Source organism: Brassica napus, chromosome C4 (assembly GCF_020379485.1).
Source record: "Brassica napus cultivar Da-Ae chromosome C4, Da-Ae, whole genome shotgun sequence".
NCBI classification, from domain to species: Eukaryota; Viridiplantae; Streptophyta; class Magnoliopsida; order Brassicales; family Brassicaceae; genus Brassica; species Brassica napus.
In genome coordinates, this window is record NC_063447.1 from 22,729,531 (window position 1) to 22,749,790 (window position 20,260).

A 20,260-nucleotide genomic window follows, 5' to 3' on the forward strand; every position below is an offset into this window, starting at 1 on the left:
TCCATGGCAAGAAAGGTCATGGGACGCCATCAAGATATAAATATAGGACTGCAATATCTAATGTATGTGGCATTGCCGAAGGCAAGAAGAATCGATAGTTATGTATGAGGTTCATGAGTGTATTTAGCCACAGTGCCATAGTTAGATAAGATTGTAAAATTCATTACAACAATGATCATTGATCAAGTCATGATCTTGGACACTCATGAGACAAGTTATGAACATGTATAAAAGAAGTCTATGACTCAACATGGATCGATCAGATTAGAGTATGGCTGATGATAATAAAGAAAGATCAAACTGTGATGGACAAGACATTGGTGCATATGGTCAATATACATCTGTGTGGAGAAGATGCACCAGAACATAGGCTTACGACCTGAAATTACAAGTTCATGGTACCATGCTCAGTCTATATTATCTATGAGTATGTTTAGTCAAGATCTGTCCGATCAAAGTTTAGAGTGGTCGACAGCAAAGACTCACGTCTTGTCCATGCACACACGAGTTTCCAGAAAACATGAGAAAAAGACCGGAGAGGTCAAAGTGATCCAAGTATGGTCCAGTGATAACTCGGCCGATTTGTTCACTAAGGCACTTCCTACATGTACGTTCAGGAAGCTCACGCATCAGATTGGGATGCGTAGGCTGAAAGACCTCCACTGAGGTTCGTATCAGGGGGAGTAGTACGTGTTGTACTCTTTTTCCTTCATCATGGTTTTGTCCCACTGGGTTTTCCTAATAAGGTTTTAATGAGGCAACATTAAGCGTATTACAATCTCTGAATGGTTATGGCATCCAAGAGGGAGTGTTATAAATCAATTGATGGATGTCCATAACCGGTCCGGTCCATAACCGGTCCATACACTTAGAGAGAGAGACGGCTCAACCCTAGAGAGAGAGATAGAGGCGGCTTATGCTTTGGAGAAAAGGAAACTCTATTTTCTTTTCCTTGTAATTGTTATCTTTCCATTATTATGTATTAGTAGTTTTCCTAATCCTAGTTGGTTTAGGTTTTGAATATTTTCCTTTTTCTATGAGTTGTAATCCTTATATAAAAGAACTCATGTTATGATTAATAACATACAGAAACATTCAGTCTCTAAACCGTTTGTTTTACAACAAAACTAATATTTTTTTTGTCGTAAAAAAATTAGTTCTTTTTTTTTGGGTCGGAAAAGAAACAATTTTTGTTTTCTTTTTTCAGATAAACAACTTCACAAGCCCTATACGTTGCCGTTTGCTCTAGCTCAACGTAGGCCTGGGCGTTCGGGTACCCGTTGGCATTCGGATCGGGTTTTTCGGGTTTTCGGATTTTCGGGTTTATGCTTCTAGGTCCCATACTAAAATTTTATTAGTACGGGTCGGGTTCGGATAATAACACTTCGGGTTCGGTTCAAAATTGTATTGCATCATAAAACCCATAAAGTAATCATATATCAAACGGATTCGGGTTATATCGGTTCGGTTCGGATATAACCAAAGTAAAAAACAAATTTTTTGAAGTAAAACATAAAGAAAAACATCTAAATTAAATAAAAACTAATCTATCACATATAAAATTGATAAAATAATAATAAAATGTTAAATCAAGCATGAAAACAAACATCATTTGTAAAAAATATGTATTGCCTTATAGAGAGTAGACTTTTTATTTCAATGAGCAAATTAAAAAATACTTATTTATAACTAATTGTGTACTTAAAGAATTTATTAGAATTTTAATATTTACTATTATATATAATATTACCACAAATATTGAATTTAATAATTGAAATACTTATATATATTTCAAAATATTTATATTGATTATTAATTTCAAATTTTTCGGGTTACCCGTTCGGATTCGGTTAATAACACTTCGGATTCGGATATTTTTTGTACCTCCCTACAAGATCCGTTCGGGTATTTTTACGTTTCGGGTCGGATAACGGGTCGGGTTTTTTGGTTCGGGTTTGGTTAGGATTTCCGGTTCCGAATTTTATGCCTAGGCCTAGCTCAACGCATTAAATCTCCCACTTTAGTCAATCAGACGGACTCGGTCATTTTACCTAAACCCTAGATAGACTGTATTTACTTTGTGATTTCTGATGATTTTTTTTCCCGCTCGGTCTCTGTTCTTCAATTCTCCGGAGCCGAAGCTCATATCCCACGAGCTTAAGCTTAAGGTCTCTTTCACTCTCGCGTATGGTTCATCTGCGTCTTTCCGTTTGATCTCTCTCAGTCGATCTGAAGGGAAATGTGTTCGTGGTTTTGCGTCTGCTAGTGAAGCTGAAGCTGAGAAAAGGAGTGATGACACGTTCTACGCCGACCAAGCTGTTTCGTGGAAGTCTCAAAGGCTTTTCTAGACTCTGGGTTCGGAAGACCCTCTCTTAACAGAGAAGTTGGAGAAGCATTTGCAAATGATGAGTTTCTTTTTTTATATCATCTCATTCACTCGAAATCTTGAATGGTTCGGTTACTTTATAATTGTTGCTTTCAGATGGATACGTTGTGAAAGTAAAGTGAGAATCTTTTTATTGTTTACTAGTAAACTCAAAGGCTACCCATTATTGTGAATATAAGACTGATTCTTCTCTATCATTTTACATGTTAGGCTGTTTGCATACCGTCGATATTGTCCGGGAAAGATGTGATTGTTGCAGCAGAAACCGGTAGTGGATATCTTGCTCCAATCATCGATCAGTTAACCAACAGCAACACCGTTCTTGATCCAGAGCTTACGAATGGAGAAGAAAGGCGGAATCCAGTTAAGAACATCTCTCTTGTTCTGTGTCCTAACGTGATGCTCTGTGAACAAGTTGTTCGGATGGTTAATGGTCTTCTTGGGGAAGATGGTAGTCCACTTCTCAGAGTTGAAGCTGTTTGTGGCTCACAGGTAACTAATCTATCTGTCTTTGTGTTCTATGAATCTAGCTGAATATGGGAAGTTGTGTGTTTTGCTCCAGGGCTGGCCAGATAAACAGCCTGATCTAGTTGTTTCCACACCTGCTGCTCTTTTGAATAACATTGAACCAAAGAGAAACAGGCGTGTGGAGTTTCTTCCATCTGTCAAATATGTGGTATTGTTTCGTTGTTCAGAGTTACGTTTCTGTTGCGTTTGGAATTGTAGATCCTCCTATTGAATGTTTTGTTCACCTTGCAGGTGTTTGATGAAGCTGATATGCTTCTCTGCGGAGGTTTCCAGAATCAGATTAATCCGTCTGATAAACATGCTTCGTTTTGATGAGAAACAAGTGTCTCGTTTGGCACCTTCCACATTTGGAAAACCACATACAGAATCTTTAGCACAATTTGATTTAGAAAATGAGGATGATGCAGATTTCGAAGAAGACGGGTCTATCTGTGACGAAGAGGAACTCGAGTATCTTGATGATACCACTCAGATCCCCACCGTTGACAATGGAGCTGGTCCAGACATTAAAAAGGGATGGAGAAGAGTGAGAAAGATATATAGCCGTAGCAAGCAGTATATTTTCATTGCAGCCATACTTCCAGTTAACGGGAAGAAAACTGCAGGCGGACTTCTGAAACACATGTTTCCAGATGCTGTTGGGTTAGCGGGAGCTTTCTTCACCGAAACAGTCCTACGTGAAACCTTCTCTCATTCACATCATTAGTTTGTAATCCACTTTAACTCAGAGTTGTGATTGTCGTTGCCATGTTGTAGACTTGAGCAGAAATGGGTTGAAGTCACAGTAGATACACAAGTTGATGCTCTCATAGATGCTGTAAACAACAACAACAACAGCACAGACAGGAGGACGATGGTGTTTGCAAATACTGTTGAGGCGGTTGAAGCAGTAGCTGATATATTGGAGAAAGCCAGTATCCAATGTTATCGTTATCACAAGAACCATACACTTGAAGAACGTGCTAATATATTAGCTGATTTCAGAGAAAACGGTGGTGTATTTGTCTGTACTGATGCAGCTGCACGTGGAGTTGATGTTCCTAATGTCTCGCATGTTATTCAGGTTTTTTGTTTCCATCTCACACACAGTTTGAAGTACTCACCTCTCTAAAAACTATTGTGTGATTTCCAGGCGGATTTTTCTAGTTGTGTGGTGGATTTTCTTCACAGGATAGGTCGAACAGCTAGAGCTGGACAATATGGAACGGTGACAAGTCTATACACCGAGGCTAGTCGTGATTTAGTGGAAGCAATCCGTGAAGCAGTGAAAGACGGGTCAGCCAGTGGTATACATTCTGTCAAACTTATTAATTTGGTTTTTATCATTATTCTTTATAGAATGTAGCTCCTGGTGCAAGAGCAATAGCATATTCCTTCTGGTGATTCATTCTTGTGCTGTGTTTATATGAAATATTCAGGAAACTGCATTCAGCAGGAAAAGAGGTTTTAGGGACAAGCTTAAGAAGAGAGGTAAGAAACTAGACTCCATAGATGCAAAAACATTGTGAAGCTAAAAAAACCTAAAACGTTGTGTTTTATGTTCAATGTTTCAGCTTTTCTGAAAGGAGACGCAAAGGAGTCTCAAGCTTTGCGAGTTTAAGAAGTATTCTGTTATTTTTTCAGTCCCTTAGGCATTGTTGTATATAAAAATACGTCGTCGAAATCGATTTTTAAACTTGTTTCACTTTGTTGTTCCAGAAAAGAGAGACCTAAATATGACCCCTATTTTTTCAAGTTTCAGTTTAATTGTTTTCATATTTTTCGTCGGCAGCAATTTTCTCATTTCTTGGATTTCTTTGGATTCTCAAGAATAAAATTAAAGAATCCCCAATTGTAAAACGAATCCTTCAAAACCTTCGTGTTCCAAAGAAAACTTGATAGGAGTTCATAGTTCCCATACAACATGTTCTAACACCTCCGGATCCTCATAAAAAAACACGGCTCAGAGCCTCGAAAGAGGATATATCCAGGTCATTGACCACCTGCTAGGTCTGATTTGCTTCAAAATATCATGATACTTTTTCAAAGTCTAATATCTCCTGAAAAAAGAAAGGAGAAGACGCCTAATCTCCACCTGAATGCTGTTCGTAAACAAAATGCCTCCTGCTTTGAAAGAAGCTCCGAGAAGAGAACTAAGCAGCCAGACTAAAATCCCATTGGGGGAGAAAAGATAAAAAAAGATCTGGAAAGGTGACTACAAACATAGCAAAAACTACGAGGGGCCGAAACATGGTTATCCAAAAGAAGGGCACAAAGGTCAAGTAATAGTATACCAATGGGAGGGGTAAAACTAGGCCTGGGATTTTAGACCGAACCGAAATTTTCGAACCGAACCGAACCGAGGTTTTATAATTTCGATTTGTTCCGGTTATTAAGATGAAACCGATTGACAGCAAGGCAAAATAAGTTCGGATATCGGTTCGGTTAGGATAAAAAACCATGTAAACTACTTTAGTGTTTCTTTGCTAAATTGCAATGAAGAAGACTCCTTCTACATCATTTTATTTGACTCATTTTTACTCCGATGAAAATTCTTCATCTCTTAAGGTGGCGGTCAAAACGATAAACACAGAAGTCAATTAAGGTTGATGAAGATACATGTCTTTTTAGAATTTTAATAAATGAGACTATTTCGTGGATTAAAAATGAATCCAAAACTTTACATAAAAGCCCAAATTAACCGCAGGCCCAATATTTAAGTAACCTGGCCCTAATTTTAATTATTCATCTTCTATATTATCTTCGGTCGCCATCTTAACGAACCAGATCTCGGCCTTTTCTCCTCAAGATCGTCGGCGATGACAACGGTAAACCATCTCTCAACGAACCAGATCTCGGCCTTTTCTCCTCAAGATCGCCGGCGATGCAATATCTTCATGTATGAACCGAACTTTCTATTACAAAACCGAACTAACCGAATTCAATCATAATTACCCAAAATTGTACAGCTCTAACCAGATTTGAACGAAGAAACTTAAAATTTCGGTTCAATTCGGCAGAACCCGAACTAACCGAAACCGAACCGACCCGAACCATAATTCTATTCGGTTCAATTCGGTAGAATTTTTTCAATCCGAAGAAACCGAGTAACCGGACTAAACGAACCGAAGAAACCGAATGAACCGAATCCGCAGGCTTAGGTAAAACTCAATGCGTAAAGAAAAAGGCAGAAATGTTTTCAGAGACAAAGAAAGGGCATCAAAGGACCAATGACAAGTCCAAACATAAAAAAAAATACGGCAATAAAACAGAAAGAACAATCAGTAGGATGAGCCATCATCGAATACCAATCCTCCATTAAGAATCATCATGGAAGAAGAGCCCCCCGAATAATCATCAACCCCCATAACCAAATTATACTGGCGGAATTCCTCCTTGGGCTTCCAGTGTTCAAACTGCTTGCCCAGCCATTCCCGCATAAGTTCCAAAAGAGCATTAGCGCTCACCATCTGAGTCGCTAACTCCTCATGCCTGATCAAAACTTCAACCTCCCCCCAAAGAAAGAGGATCTCGCTCTGCAACCTACCCCACTCAGATCCTTGACAAACACTCCCAAGCTCACAACAAAAAGATCTCATCACCTCCCGCCCGTACTCCTCCAGATCAACAACTGAAAGGAAGGAGCATCTCTGGCCTGCATGATAGATAGACAGGGAGCCTCCTCGATATCTTCTACTTCTGGTACTCGTCAAAAACAACAGCTGCAAGTATCTCAAACCTACTCCCTGCAAATCCGAAGGACCGACAATTTCAAAATATGAGCGACGATCCGAAAGAAGAAAAATAATACTTACCCTAGACTTGGTTGTGAAGCAAAGCTTCATGACTCACCAAGCAGGACACCCATATCCACCTCCTTAAAAGGCTTAACGCCTCCTTCACCGATGTCTCCCCTTCAAACGACACTGGTCAAGAAACAACTACGGACACGAGAATATGTACATGTCAGAAAAAATAGAAAATTATTCATATTCAGGAGTCAAAAAGTCTCACATACACGACACTAATACATGGGGAAGCCGGAAGCTTCGCCAACCTTCATAAACATGTACCTCCTATTCTAACGGCTACCAAAGGACATGTTATCATTGGTACCATTCAACGATTCCTCGACAATCGGTTTGCCGTCCCGGGAATGGATATAGTAAAATCATTTCTTGTTAGCCAAGGGAGCAAAGTAATAGGCATATAAGATCTCGTGTATACCAAAGGATATGCCACCCCCAACACATAGATGGCAACCAGAGTTCTCCAAGTCAAAAGACTGAGCTGCAAAGGAGAAATAGCGAAGTACGAAGAAACCTACGCCACTAGGACTTGTATTCCTCCCTAAAAGCTCGTCTCCAAGAAAGCTTCGTAAAAAGAACTTTCTTCCATCCATCCGTCAGAAGCCTGCTCAGACATAGACGGACTTTGGAACTCCATTGATAGGAGCAAGGAAAATCTCTTTCAGATCTCATGAATTTCGTCTTCTCCAATCTCCGAACATGGGCCGATCCCCATGTAACCTAGGGGATGATAGTGTCTTAAAGGAGCCGACAGACAGCATCCTGATCAACCTCATGAATATCACACCATGTAAGTCTAGGCAAAGAGAAAATATTCCCAAAAAGCTGTTAGTATATACTTATTTATTTTGTTATTTATATTTTTTTTTTATTTTACGGTTTTTGAAAAATTCACACTTATACATTGATATTTTGAAAGTTTGTCATATGAGTAAAATGTTAAGAATTCATCTATCAATGACATTATATTTCAGTAAAATTTTAAAAAATCAATGATAAACAAAATTTTTGAATGATGAATGATTTAAATGGATTTCAAAAATTCTCAAAACAATTACAACAGGGTTTTCTAACATTTCAGAATCCATGAACCAATAACCATCAATCTTTTTTAAAAAAAATCCTTAAGAAAAACTTTCCCACTTACTTTTACCAATTTTGAATCCTATTATTTTTTTAGGATTGTAGTTTCCTAATGAGTTTAGGAACTTAGTTTTCTATATAAGAATATGCAAGAGTGTTGCATAGATTGTGAGAATAGATTATTGTGTGTGTGAGCTTAAGTTTTTGAGAGAGTTTTCTTGAGCTAATAAAAAAGAGTTTTCTTATAATCTTTGAGTTCATACGTTTGAGTTAAACCAATAATTGGTATCAGAGCAAAACATGGGTGACATCACGACAACTACAACACCGGGGAAGACAGGGGTTTCATCTATCAGTTGTCTGATGCTCACCACAACCAACTACACTGTTTGGGCAATCAGGATGAAGATCTTACTGAAAGTACACAAAGCTTGGGATATAATAGAGAAGGGATCGGACGAAACCGATAGGAATGATATGGCCATAGCTTTGATCTTTCAGTCGATCTCTGAAGCCTTAATCTTACATGTTGGAGATATAGATGATGCGAAGAAGGTATGGGAAGTTATAAAAGCAAGGAATATGGGTGCCGACAGAGTCAAAGAAGCTAGACTACAAACCCTAATGGCAGAATTTGATCGACTTAAGATGAAGGACACAAATTCAATTGCTAGTTTTGTTGGGAGATTATCAGAAATCGCGTCAAAATCTGCTGCATTAGGAGAGAACATTGAAGAACTAAAGCTGGTTCAGAAGTTTTTTCAAAGCCTTCCTCGTAAGAAGTACATACATATTGTGGCTTCTCTTGAGCAAGTCTTGGATCTTAAAACTACTAGCTTCGAAGACATTATCGGCCGCTTAAAAGCTTATGAAGAACGAGTATGTGAAGAAGAGGAAGAGAATCAAGATAATCAAGGCAAACTAATGTATGCTAACTCATCGAAACCTCAATCAAACCGGGACTACAGCGAAGGCTATAGAAACAGAGGAAGAGGTGGACGTTTCTATAACAGAGGAGGTCGCGGGTGTGGGAGAACATACAGGGACGTCGATCTGTCTAGGATTACATGCTTCCGATGCGATAAGAATGGGCACTTCGCTCTTGACTGCCCAGACAGACTACTTAAGTTGCAGGAAACTGTCAAGAATAAAGAGGATGAGACACATGAAGTAGATGGATTACTAATGCATGAGGTCGTATAGCTTAACGAAAGGAATGTGAAACCTAAAGAGTTCGATTCTGGTATGGATAATGAAAGAATATGGTATATCGACAATGGCGCAAGCAACCACATGACATGGAACCGTAATTACTTCAACAAGATTGATGAAACTATCACGGATAAAGTACGCTTTGGAGATGATTCTAGGATCGACATAAAAGGTAAAGGATCCATCCTGTTTGTAAGTCAAAACGGAAGCGAAAAGGTCTTGGCCGAAGTATACTTTATTCCTGCGCTAAAAAGCAACATCATCAGTCTTGGACAAGCCAGGGAGTCGGGATGTGAGGTAACGATGAAAGAAGACTATCTGATTCTGAATGATAAAGACGGTAACCTAATCACGAAGGCACCAAGGTCGTAAAACCGTCTTTACAAAGTAATGATGGACGTTGTCGATACGAAGTGTCTGCAACTTTCTGAAGAAAACGAGTCAACAAGATGGCATGCGAGGCTTGGCCACATTGGAGCAGACTCGATGAAGTTGATGGTACGAAAATAAATTTTCATAGGGATGCCACACATCAAAATCAACAAAGAAATCTTCGAATCGTGTCTCCTTGGTAAGCAAGCAAGACAAGCGTTTCCGAAATCAACACAATATCGTGCTACAAAGGTATTGGAGCTCATTCATGGAGACCTTTGTGGACTGATAACACCTCCTACAGCCGCGAAGAATCAATATATATTTGTGCTTATAGATGATCATTCACGCTATATATGGTCGGTCTTGCTAAAAGAAAAAGGAGAGCCCTTCGACAAGTTCAAGCGTTTTAAAGCAATGGTTGAACAAGAAACAAGACAGACGATCAAGACGTTCAGGACGGACAGAAGTGGAGAGTTTACCTCCACGGAATTCAATAGTTTTTGCGAAGCATCTGGAATACAAAGGCATTTAACAACTCCGTATACGCCGCAGCAGAATGAAGTAGTAGAACGTCGAAATCGAACGTTACTTGAGATGACGGGAGTATTCTAATTTCTAAAGCATATGAAGATACCTAATTACCTATGGGGAGAAGCCATTAGACATGCCACCTACATCATCAATAGAGTAGCAACAAAGGTTCTAATAAATCAAACTCCATATGAAATCTACAAAGGCAGAAAACCTAAGGTCAAGCACGTGCGGGTATTTGGATGCATTGGATACACTAAAACTGACAGTGCTAATACAAAGAAGCTAGATGATAGGTCGAGAACTCTTGTTCACTTGGGAACAGAACCTGGATCCAAAGCATACAAATTATTTGATCCAATAAGTAGGAAGATTGTGATGAGTAGAGATGTTGTTTTTGATGTAAACAAAGGATGGAAGTGGAGCAACTCTAATGACACGGAAGATAATCCAGGAATTTTTAAACTTACTTTTGGAGATTATGGAAATCTGGGTATAAGCGAAGAAGTTGATGTAGCAGAAGCTGATACCGTGGCGGAGATAACCGAAGAAGATGATGAGACAAACTCACATGAAGAAAACGATGTAGATGAAGTACAACTGAGACGATCAACGAGGAACAGGAAACCACCAGGAACAGGAAACCACTGGGATACCTAGAAGACTATATATACCTTGCGGAGATAGAAGGAGAGCATCTTTTACTTTTGGTAAATGACAAACCATGGTTCTTTAAAGACGCTATGGAGGAAAAGGTATGGCGAGACGCCTGTAAGGATGAGATAGCTTCCATAGAAAAGAATAAAACGTGGACAATGATAGACCTACCTAAAGGAGCCAAAGCAATAGGACTGAAGTGGATATTCAAGATTAAACGCAATTCAGACGGGAGTATAAACAAATACAAGTCGAGACTAGTTGCAAAAGGTTACATCCAACGGCATGGTATTGACTTCGAAGAAGTTTTTGCTCCAGTCGCACACAGTGAGACTGTTAGGTTTATCATCGCTTTAGCCGCATCACATGGGTGGGAAGTTCATCATTTAGACGTCAAAACAGCATTCCTTCATGGTGATCTCAAAGAAGATGTGTATGTTACACAACCAGAGGGTTATGAAGTCAAGGGAAGTGAGCACAAGGTTTACAAGTTACACAAAGCTTTGTATGGCTTAAAACAAGCTCTTAGAGCTTGGAATGAGAAGCTAAACAAAATTCTTGGAGATCTCGGTTTTGTGAAGTGCTCGAAGGTACCTTCATTGTATCTAAAACGTTCAGAGGAGATTCTTTTGATGGTCAAAGTTTACGTTGACGATCTCCTTATTACGGGATCAAAGACGACGATGATTAATGAGTTCAAAAAGAATATGTCAACTATCTTCGAAATGAGTGATCTAGGGTTCTTAACATATTACGTGGGCATTGAGGTTCGTCAAAGCAAAGAAGGAATCATGTTGAATCAAGAAAGCTATGCGGGAAAAATATTGAGTGAATCGGGAATGCAGGACTGCAACAGTGTTCATGTGCCAATGGAGTTTGGTCTCAAACTCTCTAAAGCAGAGGACGAACAGAGCGTTGAAGAGAAGGAGTACAGGCGAATGATTGGATGCCTCTGGTACCTAATACATACTTGACCTGGCCTTTGTTTTTGTGTAGGACTATTGAGCCGCCATATGCATTTACCAAAGACGTCGCATGCCGCAGCATTGAAACAGGTCGTACGGTATCTAAAAAGTACTCTCTCGTACGGACCTGTATTCAAAGCTAACGAACAGAGGAGACTGGTTGGATATAGCGACGGTGGACATAACATTGATACTGATGATGGAAGGAGCACAACTTGACATAAATTTTATCTGAATCATTGTCCAATATCATGGTGCTCGCATAAACAAGAAACATTAGCTCTTTCGTCGTGTGAAGCTGAGTTTATGGCAGCCACTGAAGCAGCAAGATAGGCAATTTGGTTACAAGAATTACTTGAAGAGGTAACTGAGCGAACCAGTGAGAAAACAACCATCTACATCGACAATAAATCGGCCATAGCACTCATGAAAAATCATGTGTTCCATGGAAGAAGCAAACACATGCACAAAATGTATCATTTTATCCGTGAATGTGTTGAGAATGAGTTAATAGAAGTTCAAAATATTCCAGGAAATGAGCAGAAGGCGTACATTCTAACAAAAGCACTTGGAAGAATAAGGTTTAAAGAAATGAGAGATCTTATTGGAGTTCAAGAGATTGAAGAAGTTAACTTTAAGCTTAAGGGGAAGAATGTTGGAGATAAGGTTAAAGTTAACTTGGAAACCAAGTTACCCTAATCCTAAGTGAGATAGGTTTGGGATTGTAGTTTCCTAATGAGTTTAGGAACTTAGTTTTCTATATAAGAATATGCAAGAGTGTTGCATAGATTGTGAGAAAAGATTAATGTGTGTGTGAGCTTAAGTTTTTGAGAGAGTTTTCTTGAGTTATTAAGAAAGAGTTTTCTTATAATCTTTGAGTTCATACGTTTGAGTTAAACCAATATTGTAAGTCATTTACAAAAGCAGTTTCACCAAAATGGGAATATAACATTCAACCATTAAGGGATTGAGAGAGGCAAACCGGTCGGTTCTGAACTTGCATGGGCGATAAGAGAATCAAGGATCTCAATCGTTGTGCTCTCCGGGAACTATGCTTCTTCAAGTTGGTGTTCGAACGAGCTAGTGGAGATTATGAAGTGTCAAGAATCTGTGGGACAAATAGTAATGACGGTTTTCTACAAAGTGGATCCATGTGATGTGAGAAACAGATAGGAGAGTTTGGGAAGGCTCTTAAGATTGCTTGCCAAGGGAAAACAGAGACCGAGATCGAGAGTTTGATCCAAGCTTTGACTAAAGTCGCCGACATAGCCGGAGAGCACTCTTTCAATTGGTTTGTTTTTTTTTTCCTTCTAGATTAATTCAACAATATTAAAAGTTGTCATATTTGAAGTTGAAATTTAGTTGGCAGCTTATCTATGGATTAATCGGTCAATCCAATGTTTCACTACAATGACATAAGAAGGTTATGTAATCTTTTATAACTTTTTCTTTCTTGTTAGGGACAATGAAGCAAAAATGATTGAGAAGATTGCCACAAATGTTTCAAACAAACTAATTGCTACACCCTCTAGGGATTTTGATGGGATGATTGGACTTGAAACTCATTAGGGGAAGATTTAATCTTTGTTAGAATTAGATAATGATAAACCTATGACCTTAGGAATATATGGTACTGCAGAAATAGGTAAAACTACAATTGCAAGAGCTTTATACAATCATCTCTGTCAAGATTTTCCGCTTAGGTATTTCATGGAAACTGTCAAGGGAAGTTATAGAAATATTGAGTCTTTTCTGTTCCACTAAGAGTAGTTGGAGGACTAGCTAGTGAATCAGCTGTTAGGGGCAAGGTTGGGTGACAAATCGGCCATAGGAGTACTCCGGGATATAAACCAGATACGGTAGAGCTAGGACAGTTATTGTATGAGGTCAACTAATGAATGGTAGGCTTTGCCCTTCTATTAATCTATTTAATAGAAATGAGCAAGGTTCAAAGCTGCATTTACAAGAACAACTTCTTCCACAGATTTTGAACCAAAATAGCATGAAGATATGTTACTTAGATGTGATATATGAAAGGTTACAAAACCAAAAGATGCTAATCATGCTTGATGATGTAGATAGTATCGAGCAATTAGATGCTTTAGCGAAAGATATCTATATATTTGGTCCTAGAAGTAGAATTATTGTGACTACGAAAGATCAGGAGCTTTTGCAACGGTATGGCATCAACAAGACTTACCATGTGAACTTTCTATCTAATGAAGAAGCTCTTGAAATATTTTGTATCTATACTTTTAGGAGAAGCTCTCCCCATTATGGTTTTGAAATGCTTGCAATAAGAGTAACAGAGCTTTGTGGTAATCTTCCATTAGGGCTCCGTGTTGTGGGTTCACCTTTACGTGGGAAAAGTGTGGATGAATGGGAAGTTATGGTACATAGGCTAGAAGCTAGTCTTGATGGAGATCTTTTGAGAGTATTAAGTATAGAATATGAGAGTTTACATTATAAATATCAAGCTTTGTTTCTTTACATTGCAATATTTTTCAACAACAAAAACGAGGCTTATGTGAAAGTCATAATTGGTAGCTGTAATTTGGATGTAGAACATGGGCTGAGAAATCTAGTCAGTAGATCTCTTATAGACATATCTACCAATAGAAATATAGCGATGCACACATTACTTCAACAAAGGGGTAGACAAGCCATTCATAGACAAGAACCTTGGAAAAGCCACATCTTAATTGATGCTCATGAGATTTGTGATGTTCTAGAATATGATACAGCAAGTTCTTTTCAGTTTTTTTTGTATTGGTCAGAACAACTATATTACCATAAATAAGGAAGCATGGTGCTAAAATTCTTCTAATTTGGAATTTCGTTTAGGGTACTCGAACTATGTGCGGCATTTCATTCGATACATCTGAAATAAACGAAGTGTTTGTAAGCAAGGGAGCATTAAAATGAATGCGTAATCTTCAGTTCCTCAGTGTCTATCGAAGAAAATATGATAAAATGATAGAGTGAGCATACCTGAAGACTTGGAGTTTCCACCTCGTCTTAGGTTACTTCATTGGGAGGCATACCCGAGAAAGAGACTTTCCTCTGAGATTTCATCTTGAAAATCTAGCCGAACTCCATATTGTTAAACCAAGTATTGATGAAACACAAGAGTGATGAAGCCTGTACGAGATGAAGACAAACCACGAGATTACTAAACCGGGATGAGACTTGGGAAACACAAGATTGAGAATCGAAGTAGTTTCAAGTCATGAGGAAAATAAGGAAAGAAGATCTCGTGGATATTTGGCATGATCGAGTATAAAAAAAAGCAGCTGGGAAAAAGGATTGGCTGCGCTTTTCGGGTTGAACAAAAATAGGGTTTTGGGTTTGAAAGCGATAACAAGAGAATTGTAAGGGTAGATCCCTAGGTTATGATTTTCACGTTTTGAAATAGGAGTTGATCAGTCTTGATAAACGGCTATGTGTGATCTAGTAAAACTGATTAAACAAGTTTGTTGAGATTGTTTAAGTGATTCCTAATAAAAGTATTTTGAAGTAATCACGAGTTCTTGGAAAGATTACTATAGTTGTTCCGGTTCTTGGTTTTACATTTGGTATCAGAGCGGTCAACCTCTACGATATCAACATCGGCTACAGGTTGAGATCTTGGGAGAAGAACATGGAACACATGAAAGAACTGATTTCTGTCCAAAAACCACTCATGTTGAATAAGGACAATTGGAAGGTTCGCATCAGATATGTCATTTGTGGCACTGATGAAGAAGCTTGGTCGGCTGTGATGAATGGGTGGTCAGAACTCACAGTGTACGATGAGAATAGAAATGAGATAACCAAGCTGTTGGATCAATGGACGACAGAAGAGAAGAATGCATCCAAATTCAACTCGAAGGCTATTTCCACAATCTCCTCGGCTGTTGACATTGACCAGTTCAAGATAATCCAAGGATGTGAATCAGCCAAAGAGGCCTGGGATACACTGATGAATTATTTTGAAGGAGAGACGAGTGTGAAAAGAACACATCTGGATCATCTTGAGACAAAGTGGGAAAATCTGAGGATGGAAGAAGATGAACCACTGGGAGCTTTCACTGCAAAGCTGAACACGATTGCAAACGAGGCAGCTCTTTTGGGTGAGAAATATTCAGAAAAGAAACTTGTCAAGAAGCTCATCAGATGTCTTCCCAAGCGTTTTAAAGCCTACAAAGCCGTAATCAAGGCTACCATGAACTCGGATGAAACTAAGGTTGATAAACTGGTCGGATTACTCATGTCATATGAGCTGGAACAAATGGAAGATCTTCCACCTCCAGTAAAAGGGAATGCTTTCGCAGCTAATGCCGATGATGAAAGTGTTGAGTTAAGCTTGAAGAAAAAGGAAACTTAAGAAAACAAGCAATTAACCTAATCCTATCATGTTGAGGAATTGGAAGTTAACATATATTCTAGATGTGTTATCTAATAGGATTAGGAAATATAGCTCTCTATATATGTTGATGTCGATGATAAGATATGGGTGTGCGTTGTGAGTTTAAGAGAGCTTGATCGAGTTGTTGTTAAGCTTTGCTTGATTGATTGAATAAGAGAAGGACTTCTTATTATTGCTTTGTGATTCTATATTTGGTATCAGAGCTATACAAGAATCTATGACGGACGTGACGGAAGTGAAAGAAGAGACCATGGCAAACAAAGAGTCTAGCCGAACCTCCATAAAATTTCCTATGTTAACGACATCTAACTATACCGTATGGTGTATGAGGATGAAGATAGCACTTAAGGTTAGCGAGGTTTGGGAGACAATTGAACCTGGAATCAAAGACGAAAAGAAAAACAATATGGCGATAGCTTTTCTATTCCAATCTATACCGGAGGCACTAATACTCCAAGTTGGCGACTTGGACACAGCAAAAGGTGTGTGGGATGCGATAAAATCGCGTAATCTTGGAGCTGAGAGGGTCAGAGAAGCAAGACTGCAAACTTTGATGGCAGAGTTTGATAGGCTTAAGATGAAAGATGGAGATACGATTGATACCTTCGTGGGCAAGTTATCTGAAATTTCTTCTAAATCTGCAGCGTTGGGAGAGGTGATTGAAGAATCAAAAATTGTTAAGAAATTCCTAAAGAGCCTACCAAGGAAGAAATACATCCAGATAGTTGCTTCAATTGAACAACTTCTCGACCTTAACACAACAAGTTTCGAGGATATTGTTGGGAGATTGAAAGTTTATGAAGAGAGAATCACTGAAGATGAAGAAGAGGAACACGAGGACCAAACAAAACTGATGTACGCTGACTCTGGACAAGATAACTATGGTGGTTATGGAAGAGGTCGAGGACGGAGTGGAAGATCATCTTGGAGAGGAAGAGGCCGTGGATGCCAAGGAACGTTTCAAAGTTAAAGAGAGGCTTATAAGAGACGTCTACCCGGTGATACATCTCATATCACATGTTTCTGTTGTGATAAGCTTGTTCATTATGCTTCAGATTGTCCAGATAAACAACTTAAACTCCAAGAAACTGTAGAAAAGAAGGAAGAAGACACCCATGAAGCCGATGAATTGATGATGAACGAGGTAGTCTACCTCAATGAAAGAAAAGTAAATCCAAACATGTTTGAAGCAGACTTAGACACGATGAATGTATGGTATCTCGACAATGGAGCGAGTAATCACATGAGCGGGAATAGGTTATTCTTTTATGAGCTTGATGAAACCATCTTAGGAAAAGTGAGATTTGGAGACGACTCGCGAATTGATATAAAAGGAAAAGGGTCTGTTCGATTCGTCTTCAAAGATGGCGAGAAGAAAGTATTGAGCAACGTCTATTACATTCCTGGTCTTAGAAGCAACATAGTCAGTCTGGGACACGCTACTGAGGTTGGGTGCGAAGTACGAATGAAGGATGAAACGTTAACATTACTCGACCGCAATGGGAGGCTGATGGTGAAAACCACACGATCTAAGAATAGATTGTACAAAGTAGTCTTACAAGCGGATCAAGAACATTGCCTGCAAGTAGCATCAACAAGTGGAACATCAATATGGCATGCCCGTCTGGGACACATAAACGGAGAGAAGCTAAAGACGATGATTAACAAAGAGCTTGTGGCTGGAGTGCCTAAACTCTCGTCTAGTAGAGAAGAAACTTGCGTGCCGTGCCTACTTGGGAAGCAAACAAGGAGGCCCTTCCCTCAAGCAACTCAATATAGAGCCTCAAAACCTCTCGAGCTCATTCATGGCGATCTTTGTGGCCCAATCTCGCCTCCGACACATGCGCAGAAACGTTATATATTTGTTCTAATTGATGATCACAAAAGATATGACCTGTTGTGCTTTTCCCATCGTCATCATCCACATTGTGAGAGGCATCACTGTAACCCTCAAGCTTCAAGCCTTTACCACGCGCAAAGTACAAACCAAGAGAGCATGTTCCTCGCAAATACCGTAACACCTGTTTTAATGCAGCTCCGTGACACTCCTTGGGCTCCTGCATGTATCGACTCAGCAAACCAACAGAGAATGACAAGTCCGGCCGGGTATGCAACAAGTAGCGGAGACAGCCAATGCTTCGTCGATACATAGTCTCATCAATCCTCTTCTCATTTGGTGCTTTTGACATCTTTGCGTTTATCTCTAACGGAACGTGGGTAAGGTTACATGTACTCATCCCGGTTTCCTCAAGAATCCTTTGTGCATATCTTTCTTGAACACCCACTTAAGCCCAATTGGCTTTGCTCCAGCCGGAAGTTCTTGTACAAGAAAGATATGCACAAAGGATTCTTGAGGAAACCGGGATGAGTACATGTAACCTTACCCACGTTCCGTTAGAGATAAACGCAAAGATGTCAAAAGCACCAAATGAGAAGAGGATTGATGAGACTATGTATCGACGAAGCATTGGCTGTCTCCGCTACTTGTTGCATACCCGGCCGGACTTGTCATTCTCTGTTGGTTTGCTGAGTCGATACATGCAGGAGCCCAAGGAGTCTCACGGAGCTGCATTAAAATAGGTGTTACGGTATTTGCGAGGAACATGCTCTCTTGGTTTGTACTTTGCGCATGGTAAAGGCTTGAAGCTTGAGGGTTACAGTGATGCCTCTCACAATGTGGATGATGACGATGGGAAAAGCACAACAGGTCATATCTTTTACCTTGGCGAGAGCCCTATAACTTGGTGTTCAACTAAACAAGAGATAGTTGCATTATCAAGTTGTGAGGCAGAATTTATGGCTGCAACCGAGGCTGCAAAGCAAGCCATTTGGCTGCAAGAGCTACTAAGTGAAGTTCTCGGTGAGATATGCAAACGTGTGGTCATTTATGTTGACAATAAATCTGCCATTGCTCTTACAAGAAATCCAGTGTTCCATGGCTGAAGTAAGCATATACATCGGAGGTTCCATTTTATTCGAGAGTGTGTCGAAAACGAGCAAGATGAAGTTGAGCATGTACCGGGGAACGAACAGAAAGCTGACATCCTTACAAAATTGCTTGGAAGGATTAAGTTCAAAGAAATGAGAAGTTTGATTGGAGTACAAGATGTATGTGATGAGGAGTTCAAGCTTAAGGGGGAGAATGTTGAGTTAAGCTTGAAGAAAAAGGAAACTTAAGAAAACAAGCAATTAACCTAATCCTATCATGTTGAGGAATTGGAAGTTAACATATATTCTAGATGTGTTATCTAATAGGATTAGGAAATATAGCTCTCTATATATGTTGATGTCGATGATAAGATATGGGTGTGCGTTGTGAGTTTAAGAGAGCTTGATCGAGTTGTTGTTAAGCTTTGCTTGATTGATTGAATAAGAGAAGGACTTCTTATTATTGCTTTGTGATTCTATAGAAAGAGTCAAGAAAATGGAAGCAGATGTCAGTCTGATGGCAAATAGTTTCAATAACATGGTGAAAAGGCTTAACAAAGGAGTATCTAGAACCTTCGGTCGTTCTAGTAGAGGTGGGTTTCAGCGGAATTCAAGGTCATATGAAGATAGACAGGATTGGAAGAAAGATGCACAGTGTCATGAATGTGAAGGGTATGGTCATCTTCAACGAGAGTGTCATTTATTCAAAAGAAAGGAAATGAAGTGCACCGAATGCAAGGGGAGAGGACATCTCAAGGATGAATGTCCTAATGGTCAAAAGTCTGCTGAAAAAATCACTGATCTGTTTCAGTAATACTGAATCTGAAGGAGAAGAGGAAGATACCAAGGACTTGTTGTTGAATTTTGTGGCCTTAGTGGGATCAGAAAAGGCAGGTTCAGACTAAGAGTCGTCAGATGATGATGGAGATGAGATTGATGTCAGGAAGGAGTATCGAGAATTATATGATCAATGCATGAAGCTGAGTCATGAGAGTATTCAGCTGATCAAGGACTGCTAAACTGAAAGCTCATATAAATACTCTGACTATCGATGCTGGTGATCAAGAAGAAAAGGAGAACATTAGGCCAAAATCCGAAATTTTTTAGAGGGATGTGAAAGACATAGAAAGAGAACTGATGAATGAGAAGTAGAAGACTCAAGTTTTGGAAGATCGAGTGTCCAAGTTGAAGGAAGTTTTTTCTGAAGAACAAATCAAAGCTCGAGTATTAGAGTATGATTTATCCGACAATCACAAGAAGATTCGGATGTTGAGCAGTGATAGACCATAGATTTTACCCACTTTCAACCATGGTCTATAAGTGTTTTAATAACTAATTACTATTATATAGAGTCTATTTAGAGTATTTACAGGTTCAGGTACGTTCTGGAGAAATATGG

General features: G+C 39.2%; 1 pseudogene; it reads left to right on the forward strand.

Moving 5' to 3' along the window:
* The first annotated feature begins 2,096 nt into the window (after positions 1-2,096).
* Positions 2,097-4,671, forward strand: LOC106390901 (annotated as a pseudogene).
* The last annotated feature ends 15,589 nt before the right edge of the window (positions 4,672-20,260 follow it).